This window comes from Tenrec ecaudatus, chromosome 10 (assembly GCF_050624435.1).
Source record: "Tenrec ecaudatus isolate mTenEca1 chromosome 10, mTenEca1.hap1, whole genome shotgun sequence".
Classification (NCBI taxonomy): domain Eukaryota; kingdom Metazoa; phylum Chordata; class Mammalia; order Afrosoricida; family Tenrecidae; genus Tenrec; species Tenrec ecaudatus.
Window position 1 is genome coordinate 12,553,874 of NC_134539.1, and position 17,256 is coordinate 12,571,129.

The 17,256-nt window shown below is 36.5% G+C and overlaps 1 pseudogene; it reads left to right on the forward strand.

The window, feature by feature from the left end:
* Nucleotides 1-3,594: 3,594 nt before the first annotated feature.
* LOC142457752 (B9 domain-containing protein 1 pseudogene) overlaps nucleotides 3,595-17,256 on the forward strand; it is a 54,971-nt pseudogene continuing 41,309 nt past the window's right edge.

A 17,256-nucleotide genomic window follows, 5' to 3' on the forward strand; every position in this document is an offset into this window, starting at 1 on the left:
GAGGAATATTGAAAGTACTATCGAATGCTAAAAGGACAAACTGAGCTACACTGGCAAAAGCACAGCCAGACTGATTCTTAGAGGCAAGTACGGCAAGAGTTCACTTTACACCCTTGTTGTCATCAGAGGCCAGCCTCTTGAGAATGACATCATGTTTGGAAAGGTAGAGGGGCAGCAAAGGCGAGAAAGGCCCTCAACAACATGGACTGACAGAGTGGCCACGACAGTGGGGTCCAGCATAGGAACAATAGTGAGGATGGTGCAGGGACGTGCACGGTTTCCTTCTGTTGTGCATAGGCTCGCTATGGTAGGAAACTACGTGGTGGCAACGACAACATAGTAAGATATTCTCCAGAAAGAGTATTTTCCTACTAGTCACTAACGTTAGACATTTTAAGGCACCTCTTTTCACCAACAGGCAGTTCTTAAAACACAGCCAATGATCATTTATTAAGATATACTTCTAATACATATTAGGAAGCACATATTGTTTCAATGGGTGAAATTCTAGAATTGTACATGCAGGTTTTAGATGCCTATGGAAATATTTCAGAAGACTAGAACCAAAAAAAAAAGAGATACCAAAAATTAAGCTGAAAACATATCTAAACATTTTTTGAAATCCTATGGTTTGCATCTATATTGGTTATGTGAAGGAATATTTTTATCAAATGAGTAACACTCTGGAAGATTCAGAAGTTAATTTACATATGTGCATATATTTCTATCAGTCATTAACAGAATGTTGATAAAACCTAAGATTTTGAAAACATAACAAAGAAATACTGCCAAATACTGATTATCAGGAAGTCCACGGTCACAGAAACATCATGAAGGAACAAGTAAATGACGGAAGTTCTCCAGAAGTTCCACTGAGTGCCGGAGATCAATTCTGGATACCCATTTACTACAAAGCCCATCACTAACATGCTTCAACTTTACCTGAAAAGAAGGGTGACTGTGTATGGGAATTCAGAAAAGGCAGAGTTTACTTATGGAATCACATATGGTTCAATAGCATTCTCTACACTCACTGCCACTAAGGTGGTACTGATTCCTAATGACCTGATACAGCAAGATAGAATCTCCCTGTGAGTTTCTGATTATGTAACTCTTTACCGGAGTAGAAAACCATGACTTCCACTGGCTGAAAGACTGGGGGTTTCAAACTGCTGACCTTTTGGATCGCAGCCCAACTTGTACCACTATGCAACAAGGGTTCCTCATGATTGTATAAGAGAAGATAAAATACAATTTGTATTTCCAAATGTTCAAATTGCTTTAATTATAGCAAATTATACAACAGAGATCTCATTCTCATCTCTAAAAAAAATAACATACCCAATTGTACAATGCTTGGTAGCTTAATTGTAATGAAATAATTATGAAATAATTGAATAAATTATAAATCTAAAAAATGAGTTTTTCTAATTATAACATATTATAGAGAAAGCATTTATTTATTTGAAAAATAAAATAGGGTAATTTGGTGACACATTTGTCCTCTAATCACAAAATTTTCTATATAATATATCCTATTGTCCATTTACACTTATAGCATTTATTAAGAAGCCAGTATTAAAACTGAAGAATGCACTGTGTAATGTAAATTGGTATAAGTATAGTTTTCACTGTGAGAACTCAGGAGACCATTGCATTGATTGTTGAAGCAACTAAATTAACTGACTCATTTTCCTTGGTGTAGAATATGTGCAATTTTTTGTAAAAATGTGGTATATATAGCATAAATTGTTATACTCCAGCTCCACTAAAATTTTATAATTCAGCTCATTCATTGCACTAACATGCCACCTACCATTTCTGTGTTCAATCACTAGTGTTACAGCGATGCTTAAAAGGAAGTCACATCACGGATAGCTAAGATTGTCAATATAGCTATGACTTTTTGAATATGTGAGTGAGCAGAGGAGGAGGGACCAATGACTGTCAGTGTTAGGACTCTCATATGTCAGTTCAGCAATGATACTGAACAAGAGAGAATGAAAAGTGAAGTGGTGTATCTAGTCATATTAATACTTTCTATATTTGAGAGAATAATTTGTTCTAAGCCATATCAGGATAGTTTGCTTTGAAATAGTCTTATTTGTGAAATATACTTCAAAACAGAGTAACAGAGGAATCACGTTTAAACTACTACCTGTTAAATTCTAAACAAATTCTAAACACGATGCCTCTGAAATAGAAGAATTAAGCATGAGTTGATATCTCTATTAAAATATGACATGGAATATGAGAAATGTACCCCATAAATGTATGGACTTTACCAATAAAGATGTGAATTAAAGTAAACGTATTTTTCTCTTGAGAATAGTGTTGTTACAGACAATAGGGATAACTTAACAACTCAAATCAGTGTCCTTTCTAGCATGTAATTGTATCAATTGCGAATCATAAGGGGTCCTTACGTTTCATGGGCTGTTCACCAAAAAGTGAGGTGTTCAGACCCAATCCATCAGCCGTTCCAAAGAAGAATGATGAAGCCATCTGCTCTCAGACAGATTGTGACCTCACAAACCCTCTTCAGGGTCAATACAAATCAGAATTGACTCAATCACTGTGGAATTCTGGTTTCTTTCCTTTTTTGTATCTCCTTTTGTATCTCCTACCTGCATGGGGGCAGGTAGGAGAATATCATCACTAGAAAAAATGTAAATGAATTTTCTTACAAATCTGTAGCCTAAAAGTTTTCAAATTTTAAAATAGTCCTAGACACATAACTTCATTATTACTTGCTCTTTTTATTTCTATCATGCTTTTAACTTGAATTATACTTAAAACCACCTCTTCCATGACCGCAATGAAACATCAGACACTAATGGGATCATAGGCACAAGTATATAAAAACTTGAAACTGGAATTTGCTAAAGAGAAATGACTTAAAATGACTCTTCACATCTTTAAAATCTCATCAAGTGATTGGGCTGGGCTATGCAAACAGGGCGTGTGGAACACTAATAGAAGGGATTCACATGGTTTGCCATTGTGCTGGGTATAGAAGAGTGAGTCATCTCAGAAGCTGGGAGAGAGAATTCTTTGACCAGCAGGAAAGAAGAGACACCAGCACAGCACATGTGAGATCTTTCTAAACATCTAGAGGCATTAGAGGGACCACAGGTGGCAGCCCTGGGATTAGATGGAATAAAGGGCAGCTGTAATATCAGACAAGGAGGGTTGTCAAGGGTTTTTCTCACCTTACTCAGACCGGATAGAATCGACCTCTCCATTATCTCCCTGGAGACACACCATCTATCCTAAAATGCTCATATGGAAGAAAATGTCCCCAAGTGGATTATGGCGAATGCACAACTCTTCTTAATGTGACTGAACGATTGCATTGTATGATGGGTTAAAAAGAGCCCAATAAAAGTAGTTTTAAAAGAGAGAGACCATGAACCAGAGCAGCTGGTATACCAGACCACGAATAAAACAGGGTTCATGGGAACATGTGACTGAGAGGTCAGGGACCAGAGAGCAACACATCAGCCATCATGACTGAGAAAAGGCTTTGCGTACAAAAGTACTGTCTCTTTAATATTTTGTAATCTGTTAACTTCCTTCATAAACCTCAAAATCATGAACACTGTATGTGAGTTCTGTGTCACCATTGGAGTAAATAATTTTTACCCAGCAGAGAAGCAGAGTTTGTTGGGAAGGGTGCGTTGTGTCAGACAATTGCGGGACCGAGGTGGAGGCACGTTTGACCTCTGCCCCGTAGGTGTCATATTGGGCCAAGCTGGAGTTGGATTTGCTTCCTCCCTTGTGTCCCTAAGGGGAATTCAGCTGTGGCCTCACTGCTTTCCTTAGGTGGGCAAGGCAAAAACTGCAATGATTCGATTCAAAATCCATTCAGAGCTTCCAGAATTTTTATTTACTCTTCAAAAAATGAATACTAAATATATGTTTCAGAAACACAGTACTTATGGTATAAGAGGGCACAGAGATTCTAGACACAATCTAACCTGTGTATGAGAAAACAATTTCAAAACATACATGTAAGTGTACAAGATCAAATAGAAAATATGTGATAGAGCTTATTTATATTTTTGTACTTATACCAGAAATTCTATCAATCAATTCCCACTCACAGTTCAGCACCAGGACACGAACATACGTAGTCTCACATTATCCGTTGCCATCAAGCCAATCCACACTTGTAGTCACCCTATACAGAAGAGCAGGGCTGAGCATACGGCTTCCCAGGTTACAGTCTTTATGTCAGCAGACTGACACACCTTTCTCAGGCTCAGTGGCTGATGACAAATATTATTCACTTTGATCACTTGATTGATGAAATATTTGCCAAGAGTATCTATTGCATACCTGCTTGTTGGTATGCCTATATATGTGTGTATGTGTGTGTTTTATGTAGCTATGTGTGTACATAAATACATATGCATATATACACATACCAGTATACCAGCTTCAAAATCTTTTTGTGTGTGTATACAAATGTGTGTGCATATGCACAAAAATACAGGTTCAAAAGTTTGTAAAAACACTATGTATGTCAACCTATGAATTTATATGTGTATATGTACATACACACATATGTTGTTTAAACCATCTGTGAGAAGACTTGTATTCAGAATATATAAAGGAATTTTGCAGCCCAATATTTCATAATAAATGACACAGTTTTTAAAAATAGTACAGATATTTCTCCAAAAGAATATAAAAACATAATTAAATAACTACATGGAAAGATGCTAACAATCCTGGGTCATCAGGGAAATGTAGACTCACTGAGACACAAGTTACATATCCCAAATGGCTACCATACAGCATTTATTTAAAACATCTAAGTATTGGAAAATTTGTGAATAATAATAACTCTCTTCATTAGCTTGTTTTCGCTTTGGAAAATCAGTACACAGTGGCTGTCAAAATGTGTCTTATAGTTACCGTATGCCCCACTGTATTTTTGTTCTTTCAAGAAAAATGAAGAGATCCCCTCAAGATAAATGAAAGCTTATGTCCATTCTAGGGCTAGGACTATGGTATCATTTGCATAGGAAACAGGAAAGCCTGTATCTAATACAGAACAGATTCCTAAACGTTTTATTTACATTAACTCAGAACGATAGAGGCCACAAATATCCATCACAGATGAACTGATGGAAATATCATGCTATATTCATCGGATAGCATGTGACTCAGCAATAAAATAAGCACATTTTTTAAATGTGTAGCAAATGTTTAAGGAAACTCTGAGGCATTACTGGTTTGGGGAAACCAGAGAGAAAGAGCACACCTGTGGGCTTCCATAGACACAGTCAGGTGGTATGCTGTGTGGAGAGTGTGAACTGCACCGTGAACCATGGATGCCTTAAGTCCTGTGCACACGGTCTCTGCATTTATTTACGTTGTCTCTATTTGAGCATGCGCATTTGATGAAAACCTTCGCATAGGTAGCCAGGTGTATTTTATGTTATGTTAATTATATTTCAATACAAAAGTTGCAAAAGGAAAATTAAATAAGTTTTAAATATTATTATATCGCCCAGTGTGGGGTAAATTACAGAAGTCCTATGGAGCATGTTGTAAACGCTCATCTCTTAGGGAACTATAGCTCTGTGTTGTTGTTCTGTCCCTTGACAAGAGCGTACAAAGATTTCTCAAGTTTATTCTGTGAGATCAACTCCCTGCAGAATGCACAACACTCATCATCATTCATAGAACTCATTCTGGATCTTAATCTTATTCATCAAATTTGATCTTTCCATTTCTTGACATTAGGGCACAGCTTTAATTTTTCTGGGAAGGGGATAGGATTCCCTGTGAATGCAAAGTTGCACTGGTTACTCAGGGACAGTGAGAATGGTAAATGTAGGTTGCTTTATTCATTTGAATTGTGCGTTCTCTTGCAATCAGAACAGAGCGTGCACTATTAACTTTTTAATGGCAGTAAAATTTAAAGTAGGAATATTTTCATTTATAGTTATCTTACTCTCTAGCATTTAAATTAATTCAATTTCCATCAGTGTGCAAACTGGGTTATTATACTACTAGATTAAGAGTGAAAAGTGACAGTATCTATTAGGCATTGCCTTTTGGAGTTAGAAAATCCAACATAAAGAAGATAATAAATAATATGAGAAGAGGAAAGTGAGTAGTAAAAAAAATTAGAATTCACAAAAAGAGAAAAAGAAAAAAAGAAAATAGCCTAAATTTAAGTACCAGATACACTTACTAAGATTTTTTATGTATTTATTTCATTATTGAATTTTTATTTAACTGAAAACTCGGGTTTAAAAAATAGAGTATTCTTGCATGATGACCTGTTACAGCATCTTTAAAAGTACCTTTTATTGTATAGCAATTCATTTTGTATAGCAACTTCTATTCTTATACTTGAATTATTGTTTCTCCTTTTCAAGCCCTTAAAGCAATTTCTCTTATTTCCTACTTTTTCTTTTCTTTTCTGTTTTGCCCACAAAGGGACAATTCCCTCTTGGCGGCTCAGAGGGAGACGGCTGCAGGCGCTTTCGCAGCCAGGAGACCTCTTCGGTCTGCTTGGCCGAGCAGCAGACATTGAAATTGTAAGCGGTGATTATGGGTTTCCTCTTTTGGAGTTTGTCCATGGCTCCTGTTTTACCAGAATGGGATCATCACTTTCCCTAGCTACACACATCTCCACTGATCTTAGACATTTAACCTATATGTGTGACAAGGTAACAAAAGAAGTAAGAGTAAAATTGCACCCCCGAAATTAGCCAAATATTGAGTTCAGAAAATACAAAAGAAAAAGGAAAGAAATCAGACAAGTACTATGCCAATCAACAGAATTAAATGATTATTTCTGACATTACTTCCCATTAGTTGGCATTTATTTATTTGGGTATTGTCTGTCTATAAAGGGAGGAAGGTTGGATAAAGAAGAGAAGGAATTAAGATGAGTATCAAGCCATTATTATGGGAAAAAATAAAACAAATGATTTAAATTATTTGGAAAAGAATAACATGATATTTTATACTAATGTGCCAATGTCTGGATTTATATGAAATTCTAGGTAACACCTGGGAATAAAAATCTTAATTTGTTTTATATGCTGCATACCAAAAGTACTTAATTTGGATTACCAGTAAGTATATCTTTAGTTTGCAAGAATATCTATGCAAAAAGTGACCTTGAAAAAATGAATACAAAGACATTATTGGTGCATACCATAAGCACACACAAAGGCAACACTTCTGACGTCCGTATTACAAGAGGTGAATATGTATGAGGAAAATTCCATTTTCAGCTAGGGCCTTAAATAAAAAGAGCAAAACACTCTTGTTGAGTGTATCACAAGAAGAGTACAGGGGGGATGAGAAAAATGAGCACAGAGTACAGAGTGATTAGTTTATAGATGTCAACTATAGTGTTCATCAAACAGAGTAAGTCACACAGCAGGAAGGCAGCTTGGCGAGCGTTCTAAGAATGTGCAGTACACACTCAGGAGACCAACCTAGCAGGTGTTCCCCAGCCCTTTAACTCCACTACAGCAGCACAGGGTCAATCCGCGGCATAAAAACATCATTGCAGAAGAGTCTCCTTGGGGATCAGTAGAACCTCAACAGTACTGAAGCAAGCAAGCGGAAACAAAGTGAACAATGACTGCATTTTCTGTAAACACCTAGGTAGTTTTAGTTCTTTACTGAGTAAGAATTGAAAGTTTATTGCAGAAAAACATACATACACTTTAATATAAACCTCACTGATTCGCTCAGCAATGATTTTTTTTTTCCTTTTCTAAGCCAGGTCGTGTGAGATGTATTTTGGAAGAAGTCACACACACACAAAAAGGCCTAAGATTTCACCTTCCAACAAGCTTTATGTTTTTGTAGGAAATGACGTTAATAACCCTAAACAAGAAAATAAAGAAGTGACACTAAAGTATAAAAAAAGGATTTAAGATTGTGATTGGAATATAGCTGAGAAGGTGAAAGCCACTTGAGAAATTTTAAGTTGAGAAGCAAATGTGATTTAAAAAATACAAGCAACGATAAAAGAAAACAATGAAACAAAAAATATCTATATAAAGGTACATGAGGAGAGCATTTCAGGTTAAAAGGAAGATTTCATAAAAATTCACGAAGTACCATATATAGCTGAGTATAAGCTGATCCAAATATCAGCTGAGGAGCCTAATATTACCACAAAACTTTATTAAAAATGTGCTGAAAACCTGGCTTATTCATGAGTATATATGGTAAGAAAACGTTTGATTTGTGCCAGGAAAAAGTAAGTATATTGATTGTAGTTAGAAATAATGACAGTGGACTGGGATTTAATATTGTTGGAGAAGTTGACAAAAGTTACATTACATAAAACTCTGTAGGTCATTTTAAGGAGAGGAGAGTATAATCTTAAAACAAAAACCTATCCTGTGTGGATTTGATTGGGAATATGATATAATCTGATAATCCATTAAAAAATATCCTGGCTGCTTTATAAAGAGAGGGTGAGATAAAGTAAAGCATAAAATATAGGAGACCCGATGGGAAATTACAGAATCATCACTTTAAAAAATTGACCTTCTTGGCATGGGAGTTGCCTCTTGGCAGAATAGCACTAGGAACCCAATTCTAACAATGCCAACCAGACCTGGAAAGAAAGGCAAGGAGACTGGGGACGATTGTGGGAAGAATGGCATAGTTGTGGCACAGTGAATAGGTTAATGTGGCCCCTACTCGTGATTGTCTTTATGGTGCCTATGCAAAGATTGGGCAAGACTGAAAATCAGCAAATATGAACAGCTTGGGCAGTCTGGTGCTGTTGGAAGAGGCTGTACCCACCTCTGGTGTTTGGGGCTGTTGGCCAACTTGGCTGGACTATGATTTTCTTTCTTTTTTTCTTCTTTTTTCCCCCACATGTTTCTGACCAGGGCACTAGTGGAGGCCTTCTTTGCTCCCCCACCCCCACCCCCAGGGAATCAAGGCCAGCAGATCCTCTCGGAGGTCTCTAGCACACCAAGACAAGACGGACTGTGATTTTCAATGGTTTTGTACTTATGTTGCTTATGTGATTTGGCAGCTGTAGAATGATGCAACTATTCCGGATTTTCTGCGGTGCCTCCATTACAGTCACATTTGGTAGTCAATGGTCCACTGTGTGCTTAGGAAATATTAGAGGAGTCCATATCTTGAATCACTGCCTTCGTTCACAATCCTGTCTCCAACTGCTGCCTTTTGTGTACTTGCACTACCTTACTAAGGTCAAGGGAATTTTATTGAGGGTTTGGATCGTTTCCAAAAGATATGAAAACTCCAAGTTCTCTTTTTCTGGATCCTGCATGTGGCTCATAATCATCTGACATATAAGGCTTAGAACTTGAGCCAGTGGCCTGTCATTGACCTGATTAAACAGTGTCTGCATTTTGAGGGTCAACAGAATGTTCACAGACTGTTGGGTGTGTCAGCCCTTATAACCACCTCTGGGTCAGGAGGGGCCTCCAGGCTAATTCCGGATCTATTCCTTTGAGATTTTCCAGCCTCCACAATTGTGTGAGCCAGTTCCATAATCACTGGAGAGATCTATGAGTCATTGAAATCAACTGTGTAACCCAAGCAGGAGTGGGATATTACCGATGGGATGGGAAAGTAGTTGATGTAAGATGATGGAGTGTTCAGCAGTTTGGAAAATTTGGACAGTTGGAAAATCTTTAATCACCTCTTCATAAAAAACTGTTTGTGTTGACCCTTCGAAAAAATGTTCATGATTAAAAAAATTCCAGTAATAGTTATTTTTCTCAAGGAGACCCATGTATGCTTTCATAGTACTGCAATTAAAAAAATCATTTTATTGGGACCTCTTACAGTTCTTGTAACAATCTATATATCCATGGTGTCATGCACATTTGGACATATGTTGCCATCATTGTTTTTCAAAATATTTACTTTCTACTTGAACCCTTGGTATCAGCTCCTTACTTTTTTCCTCCCTTCCCTACTCTCCTACCATCATGAACCCTTGATAAATTATTATTATTTTCATATCTTACAGTGTTCACTGCCTCTCTTTACCCACGTTGTTGTTGTCCTGTAATTTAATCATGCATTTATTCAGGAGTATTCTGTACTTCCCTGCTAGCTTTAGTACAACTTGTATAAGCCACTTCTGATTTCTGAAGTTCAGTATTGTCCCCTAGCAAATGGAAACAGTACACAGATAAACTACCAGGACTTTAGTCAGGAATGAAGGAAAGGGGAGTGACATTGTAATGATTCAGGCAGTAATTTTACTCATTTTTATCTTTATGATTCTATACCTAGTTCTAGGCCTGATTCAATTTTTGGGTTTTTGTTAAGTTTTAAAATTAATCTATTAAAAAACTCTAAACTATACCATTCAAGGTTCAGAAGAATGGAATTATCAGCAGTGTTTAAAACATAAACAAAGATCGAGTCGAAAACCCTTATCTTTTGGTGTTTTCCATCGACTGTTGATTTGCAGCAACTTTTTTATTTGAATATGATAACTTTGGCTGTATGCTCAAAATAATCATTCAGTCAACTATAATAACAGTGTCAGGCTGGATGGGTAATATTTTATTACCCATCACAAAAAATTTACAGATTGAAAGAAAACAAAAAGTAACTATAAAATATGACTGAAGAAGGATAGAGGAGCCCTAACAAGATAGAATCAAAGGGTTTTCTTGTTCTTGCTCTTATTATCACAATATCATGAATGCATTTAAAAATCTTTTGTCTTCCCAGATATACAGCAAAGGCTTTAAAATCAGAGACATAAATGGATTCCTGAATGGTAGGATGATCTGTCATGGGTAATCTTGGAATCAAATTCAAAGAATGTTATAAAACTAGCCAAGTGACCTTGGAAGTGCCGAAATGAAGTGTTACTAATAAGACATAGGAACTTCAAAAATATTGAAAAGGTTGCATAGATTTTAAATTTTCTCTAGGAAAATGTGGCTTTCTAACTCAGATAAAATATATCTTAAAGCATCTTGACCTTGAGAAGTCACAATTCCAACATTCATGGCCCTGAGCTCCTCGGCCTTCTTTGCCGAAGAAAATGATCACAAATTGATTAAAATAATTCTAACCTTCGGGTTTCAGAAAAAGAGGGAACAAGCTAATTAAGTGAACATTCACTGAGTAGCCTGTGACCATATACAGAGTGAAATGAAGGTTCTTCATGCATGTATGATGAAGTCAAAAGAAAAGATGTTTTGAATTTTTTTAAATACATAGAAGTCTGATTGCTGATCATGAAAGGGATGTATCCTAGTACAATTTTTTTCATGATAGCTGGATTTTGCAAATTAGAATTCAAAAGTATTAAGTAAAAGCCTATTAACATTGATTGCACAACTTCATTTAAAGTTTAAATCATTGAATTATCTAAACCATTGAATCATCTAAATTATATATCAATAAAACTTAAAATGTTTAAAAGTTAATTGGGTCAGAGAGAAATATGTAATAATTATCAAGAGTTCCCATCTGATACTAATTTATGGGGCTTAATATTGACTAAAGAAATAGTCCTATTAGCACAACGGGTTAAGTCTAAACTGCTGACCAAAAGTCGGTGGTTCAAATCCACTAGCAACTCTACTAGAGGGAGAGGATTTTGTGTGCTTCCATAAAGATGTACAGTTTTGAAAACCCCGTGATTCAGTTCTGCTTGGTCAAAAGGACGACCATGAATCTGAATCAACTTGATGGCCTTGGCATCTTGATTACTGAGGCACAGTGGTGGTTCCATGTGGGGGACACAGTTTCAATTCCTTAATTGCACCTCCAATGTAGCCATCGCTTGACCCTCAATGATGGCTCGTGTGTTGCTATGCTGTTGAATAGACAGACTAGGAAGAAGGCCTGATGTTCTACTTTCAAGTCAGCTTGTGAAAACGTTATGGATTCATGACTTCCCAGTAACTCCCAAATTAAAATAATCCACCATTTAAGATGAAAGACAATAGTCACATGAGTGTATATTTGTAAAAATTCAGAAATCTCCTTAAGATTTCTTATTACTTTGTGTAAATTAAACATCAATTAAAACTTTGTTAAAAGATCAAAAGGATAGCATTTACCCAAGAAAAATACCAAGAGGGTCAGTGAATAAAAAGGAAGGAAAACAGGAAACCCAGGGAGGAAGTAGGACAAGGTGATGCTAGAACCTTGAGGGAAGTACAATGGATGAGTTGGATCAGAATGTGTATGACCTGTTGAATGTATAATTGATGATATGCTGTAACCCTCCACCTAATCAAACTAAAAATACAACCTAAACATAGCATCAAATAGAGTGCACAAAAGGCAAACCCGTAATTTAAGTACAATGTTCACATCTATGTTCACTAAAAACAATGAAAGTTTTGATTTGTGAAATCACAAACCACAAGGATAGAGCTAGTGTATTCATGAAATCTCAGGAAACCAAAGCTTTGGTGCATACCTGAAATTAAATCCAAGATCAATATTGAGACATATACTCTCATACCAACGACAGATTTCTAAATTCAGTTGGAAAACAAACAAAAATCTGATTTTCCATAGTAATGCTCATGAGACTTTTATCATAATTTATATTATGTGGGCAACTTGAAAGATAACATATCTTAGGCAAAAAAGAAATAGTGCAACAATAGTTTTTAAATCGATACGGGGGATAGAGGGAATACAATGGAGGGGGAGACTGGAGAGGGAGGGAGGATTACTGGAGTGACTAGGGAGGACAGGAACGGGAAGGAAGAACTAGAACAGACTGTAATTGCGTACATCATCTTGGGGCATATTTAACCATAGGGCAGGAGGAATGGCTAAAGTTGATGTGGGGGCAATTATACAACTCTCCAGGTTACGATTGCACTGTTGAATTATACGGCGTGTAAATTACTTGCCAATGGGACTATTGAAAAAAAGAAAACTTTATAAATAAAAAAATGAATATAAATAAACGAGGTGATGGCTATGATCAGTAAATGGAATTGGAACATTACATTTAATACATTTATTGATGCGACACATCATTTATCTTCCCACAAATGAATCAATCATATAGAATAATCACCAGTTAGTACAGAATTCCAACATGGCAGTACTTTGTTGCACAGTAAAACTAAATTCTGCATGCTTTAAATAATGTGTAAGTTGAGTTATTGCTTTATAAAACTATATGTTTTCGATTTTACTATTGTTGATGCATCACTAGCATAAAGGTGGCATTTTTAAACACAAAGGTACTAGTTTACTCAGAGCCAAAACTATCAAAAAGTCATAACCATACTTTATAAATCTTCCAAAATTATGACTACATTTCAAATGGGCTAGCACTCTAACTAATGGTCCTTATCATTTATTCTGTTATGATTAATTGATCATACACTCTGCTATTAGGCTCTTGTCTCCTTAAGTGTCTGAGTGAGTGTTTGTTTATATTTACTAATTTTACTTTACTCTTAGGTACTTCAACACTTTCCATTCAGCAAAAGTAAGGTGTAATATACTGCTTCTTTCCAATTGTCCAGAAATAAATAAATAATATGCACCTGTTATTTTTGTACATGTAGACTTCTTAAAATCAAATAGATACTTGCAACTATGTTTTTAAATTATGTGACCATTCTTTGGAGAGATCTAATTAGGGTATATGAAATATTTACTTACTTTTTGGAGTTTTTATCATGAGTTTTATTTATCATTTTATTAGGGGCTCATACAACTCTTATCACAATCTATACGTAGTTCAAGTTTGTAAAGCACATTTGTACATTCATTGCCTAACAGAGTTTTCTTGGCTGTGACCTTATAGCAGTAGATCACCAGGCTTTTCTTCTGCAGCACAGCTGATGTATTTGAACTTTCCCAGGAGGATTCAGATGTACAACCTCTCAGTTAGCAGCTGAGCATCTGAATGGCCTGCACCAACAAAAGATGGTGAAGTCTTTCTTTGTTGTTGTTAGGTGCTGTCGGTTCTGACCCAAAGCTGCTCTGTGTGTGACAGAGGGAGAGTCTGCCTATTCCTGAGCCAGCCTCACAATTGTTGCTATGTTTGAGATCACCATTGCAGCCACCGTGTTGATTCAACTTGTTGAGGGTCCCTCCCTTTTAGAAAGCATGATGTCCTACTCCAGGGACTGGTCTCTCTTGACAACTTGTCCAAAGTACAGGAGACCAAGTCTTTCCATCCTGGCCTCTAAGGAGCATCTTGGCCATACCTCTTCCAAGGCAGATTGGTTTGTTCCTTTGGCCATCCATGACACTTTCGATATTCTTCAGCAGCAACACAATTCAAACATGTCGATTCTCCTTCAATCTTCCTTGTCCAATGTCCAACTTTCACGTGCACATGCGGCAACTGAAAACACCATGGCCCGGGTCAGGTGTAACTTAGTAATCTCCCTGCTCTTCAACACTCGAAAGAGTGTACCCAATGCAATGCACTGTTTGCTGTCTTGACAACTGCTTCCATGAGCGTTGACTGTAGATCCAAGCAAGACAAAATCCCTACTTGCTTCAATTTTTTCTCCTATTTATATAGTTATTACTACGCATCTTCTCCATTTCCATCTCTTGCCTGTCACTTTGTTGTAATGTGACGGGCAATTACATGGTGAATTACATGGTGCTGTGATGTTCCAAGTTATGCCGATATTTCAGATATCAACAGCGTCACTCATAGCAAACAGCTTTCAACAGCACGTCTAAGAAAGAATAGATGATCCTCTTCTAATGGATTAGTCTTTAACACCATATGAATAATAGAGGAATAGTGTTTGCTATAAGTCCAGAAGATGTTGAAATGTCCTCAAAATATGACTGAGGAAGAGCTTGCTCCTTAAAGCAGAGCCAAGTTGATGTGGATGGAGTGAAGTTTTCAAGGCATTGACCTACTTTGGGGGCACTAATCAAAATGGAAGACACAGCAACAAACACCCACAACCTGAATGTGGAATGCACTAAGTATGATTCTAGGAAAACTTGAAGTCATAAAAAATGGAACGGAATACATATGGATATAAATCCTAGATGCTAGTGAGCTGAAATTGACTCCTATTAGCCATTCTGAACTATACAATCACAGAATTTACTCTGCTGAGAATGGCAAATTCAAGAGGGATGGTACCACTAACTGTCAAAAGAATAGTTCAAGATTTATCTTGAAGATCAAGGCTGTCTGTGAGAAGATAATATCTACAATTCCTCAAGGAAGACCAGATAATATAAGCATTATTTAAATGTATGCAACAACCACCAACTGCAGTGATGAAAAGAAGCGATCAAATTACATCTGCAGGAGGGAAAATAACTGATGCATTTAAATTAGGGTGTTGGTGAAGAGTATTGAAAATACCATGGGTTGTCAGAAGAACAAATAAAGCCCTTTTCGTGAAAGTGCAGTCAGAAGGTTCCTTAGATGTAAGGATAACAAAGCATCATCTCCTAGTCTTGGATGCATCATCCAAAGGACAAGGCCCTGGGGCGTGTGGGGTGGGGCATGCTGCTTAAAGGACCTGGGCCAGGAGGAAGACCCTCCAAAAGATGGATTGACCCAGTGACTGCAACAACAGGCTCAAGCATAAAAGTGACTTTGAGGAAGGTCAGAAACAGGCTCGGTGGGTGGCAGTGTTCCTTCTGTTTTACTTAGAGTCAAGATGAGTCAAAGCCAACTCGAGGTCACTTAACAATGTGCTCCATTGGGCTTCTTCCTTTTTTTGTCCTGAAAACACTATTCAAATAACTTGGAACAGTGCCATTACTATAGATAGTTAGGGACAGATTTCCCAGCATTCCCTGCTCAGTGTAACCTCTTATCTCATGAATCAAAGTGCTTCGCAGATAATCCTCCTATAAACAACATCATAAAATGAAATCAGAGCCCAGGCTTTAGACAAACAAATTTAGACAAGACATATTTCTTGTCTTTGGACAAGGAGGATTATTTGTTATAATGGATATTTGTTTATTTCAGTTTTCTTAATCTTATTCAAAACACAAATTTCTGATTATACAATCTTCATCTAGGACAACCTGATTAACCTCCAGCATTTCCTGCTTTCAAAAGAAAACTGTCCTCTTTGGTTCCAAAGTACCCTTTCCAAGGTAAACTGAGCATTCTAAGATACTGTCAAGTTTCTCATTTTCAATCTTATTTTCCCAGGGATACTTCTCCTTGTAAAACTAGCACCTACAATAAATAATTCAATAGTCTGAAAGATATTTCTTTAATTAAGTGCATTCTCTAGCTGGGAACTTTTTTGGGACTCCATGATGACATTTATTAACAATGTTACCGAAATATTCTTTGACAGTAATTGTTACCATCATGCTATAAACTTCTTTTTAGTAAATATATAAAGGACATAATATGTAATATATAACATTTCATCATCTAAACATGGAGTCCTGGTAATGCTATGTGTTAGGTGTTGTGCTGCTAGTTTTAAGGTTGATGGTTCAAATCCACCAGCTGCTCTGAAAAATAAATACATGGCTTTCTGTTCCTCTTAAGTATTTAGAGTCTCCAAAACCAAAAATAATGTTGTTATTAATTAGACTGACTCAGTGGCTGTGAGTAAATTTGTGGCATCATGTAATCTATTGATTAATAATTGGAATTAAAGACCACAGAAGCTAAATTACATAATAAATAGACCAATATCTAGTACAGAGAACATTTCCTTGATATTTTTAAATATGCTTTTTGGCTTTCAAAAAATGTAAAGGAAAAAGTTAGAATCACTCACATTAAGAGTCAAACTGTGCAGTGAATTATTATTTTCTTTCCTCTTAGCTAAATCTCACTATTGGTTTTCACTGGCCAGTGACTTAAATAGATTGGAAGGTAGCAAAGTACTTTGAGGCCAGTGAGTGAAATTGATTAGAAGAAGGGTATTACAAATACACACTCCAGAGTCTCTACAGGAAGTTCAAGGTGATAAATGTTGAAACTTTAAGTACCATACATATTCTCCTTAGGGCTCAACAATTTAGAATTCTGAGAATTTCGATGATGGAAGAAAATATTTTTAATCTGGAGAAAATTCTACAGAAATGTCCCCTAGTTGATGGCCTTTTTTTTCTTTTTATGGTCATAGCTGCCCTTCAACACAAATTCAGTCTTTTATATCAGTCATTATATATGTGATTACTTATGAGCCGTACCAATTTACTTTAAGAGGCTTCTGAATAATCTATATCTCCCATACCTGTTTTAAACAACAGCAATAACAACAATAAACAGAGAAAAGTACATTCATTATCTGCTGACCTTTA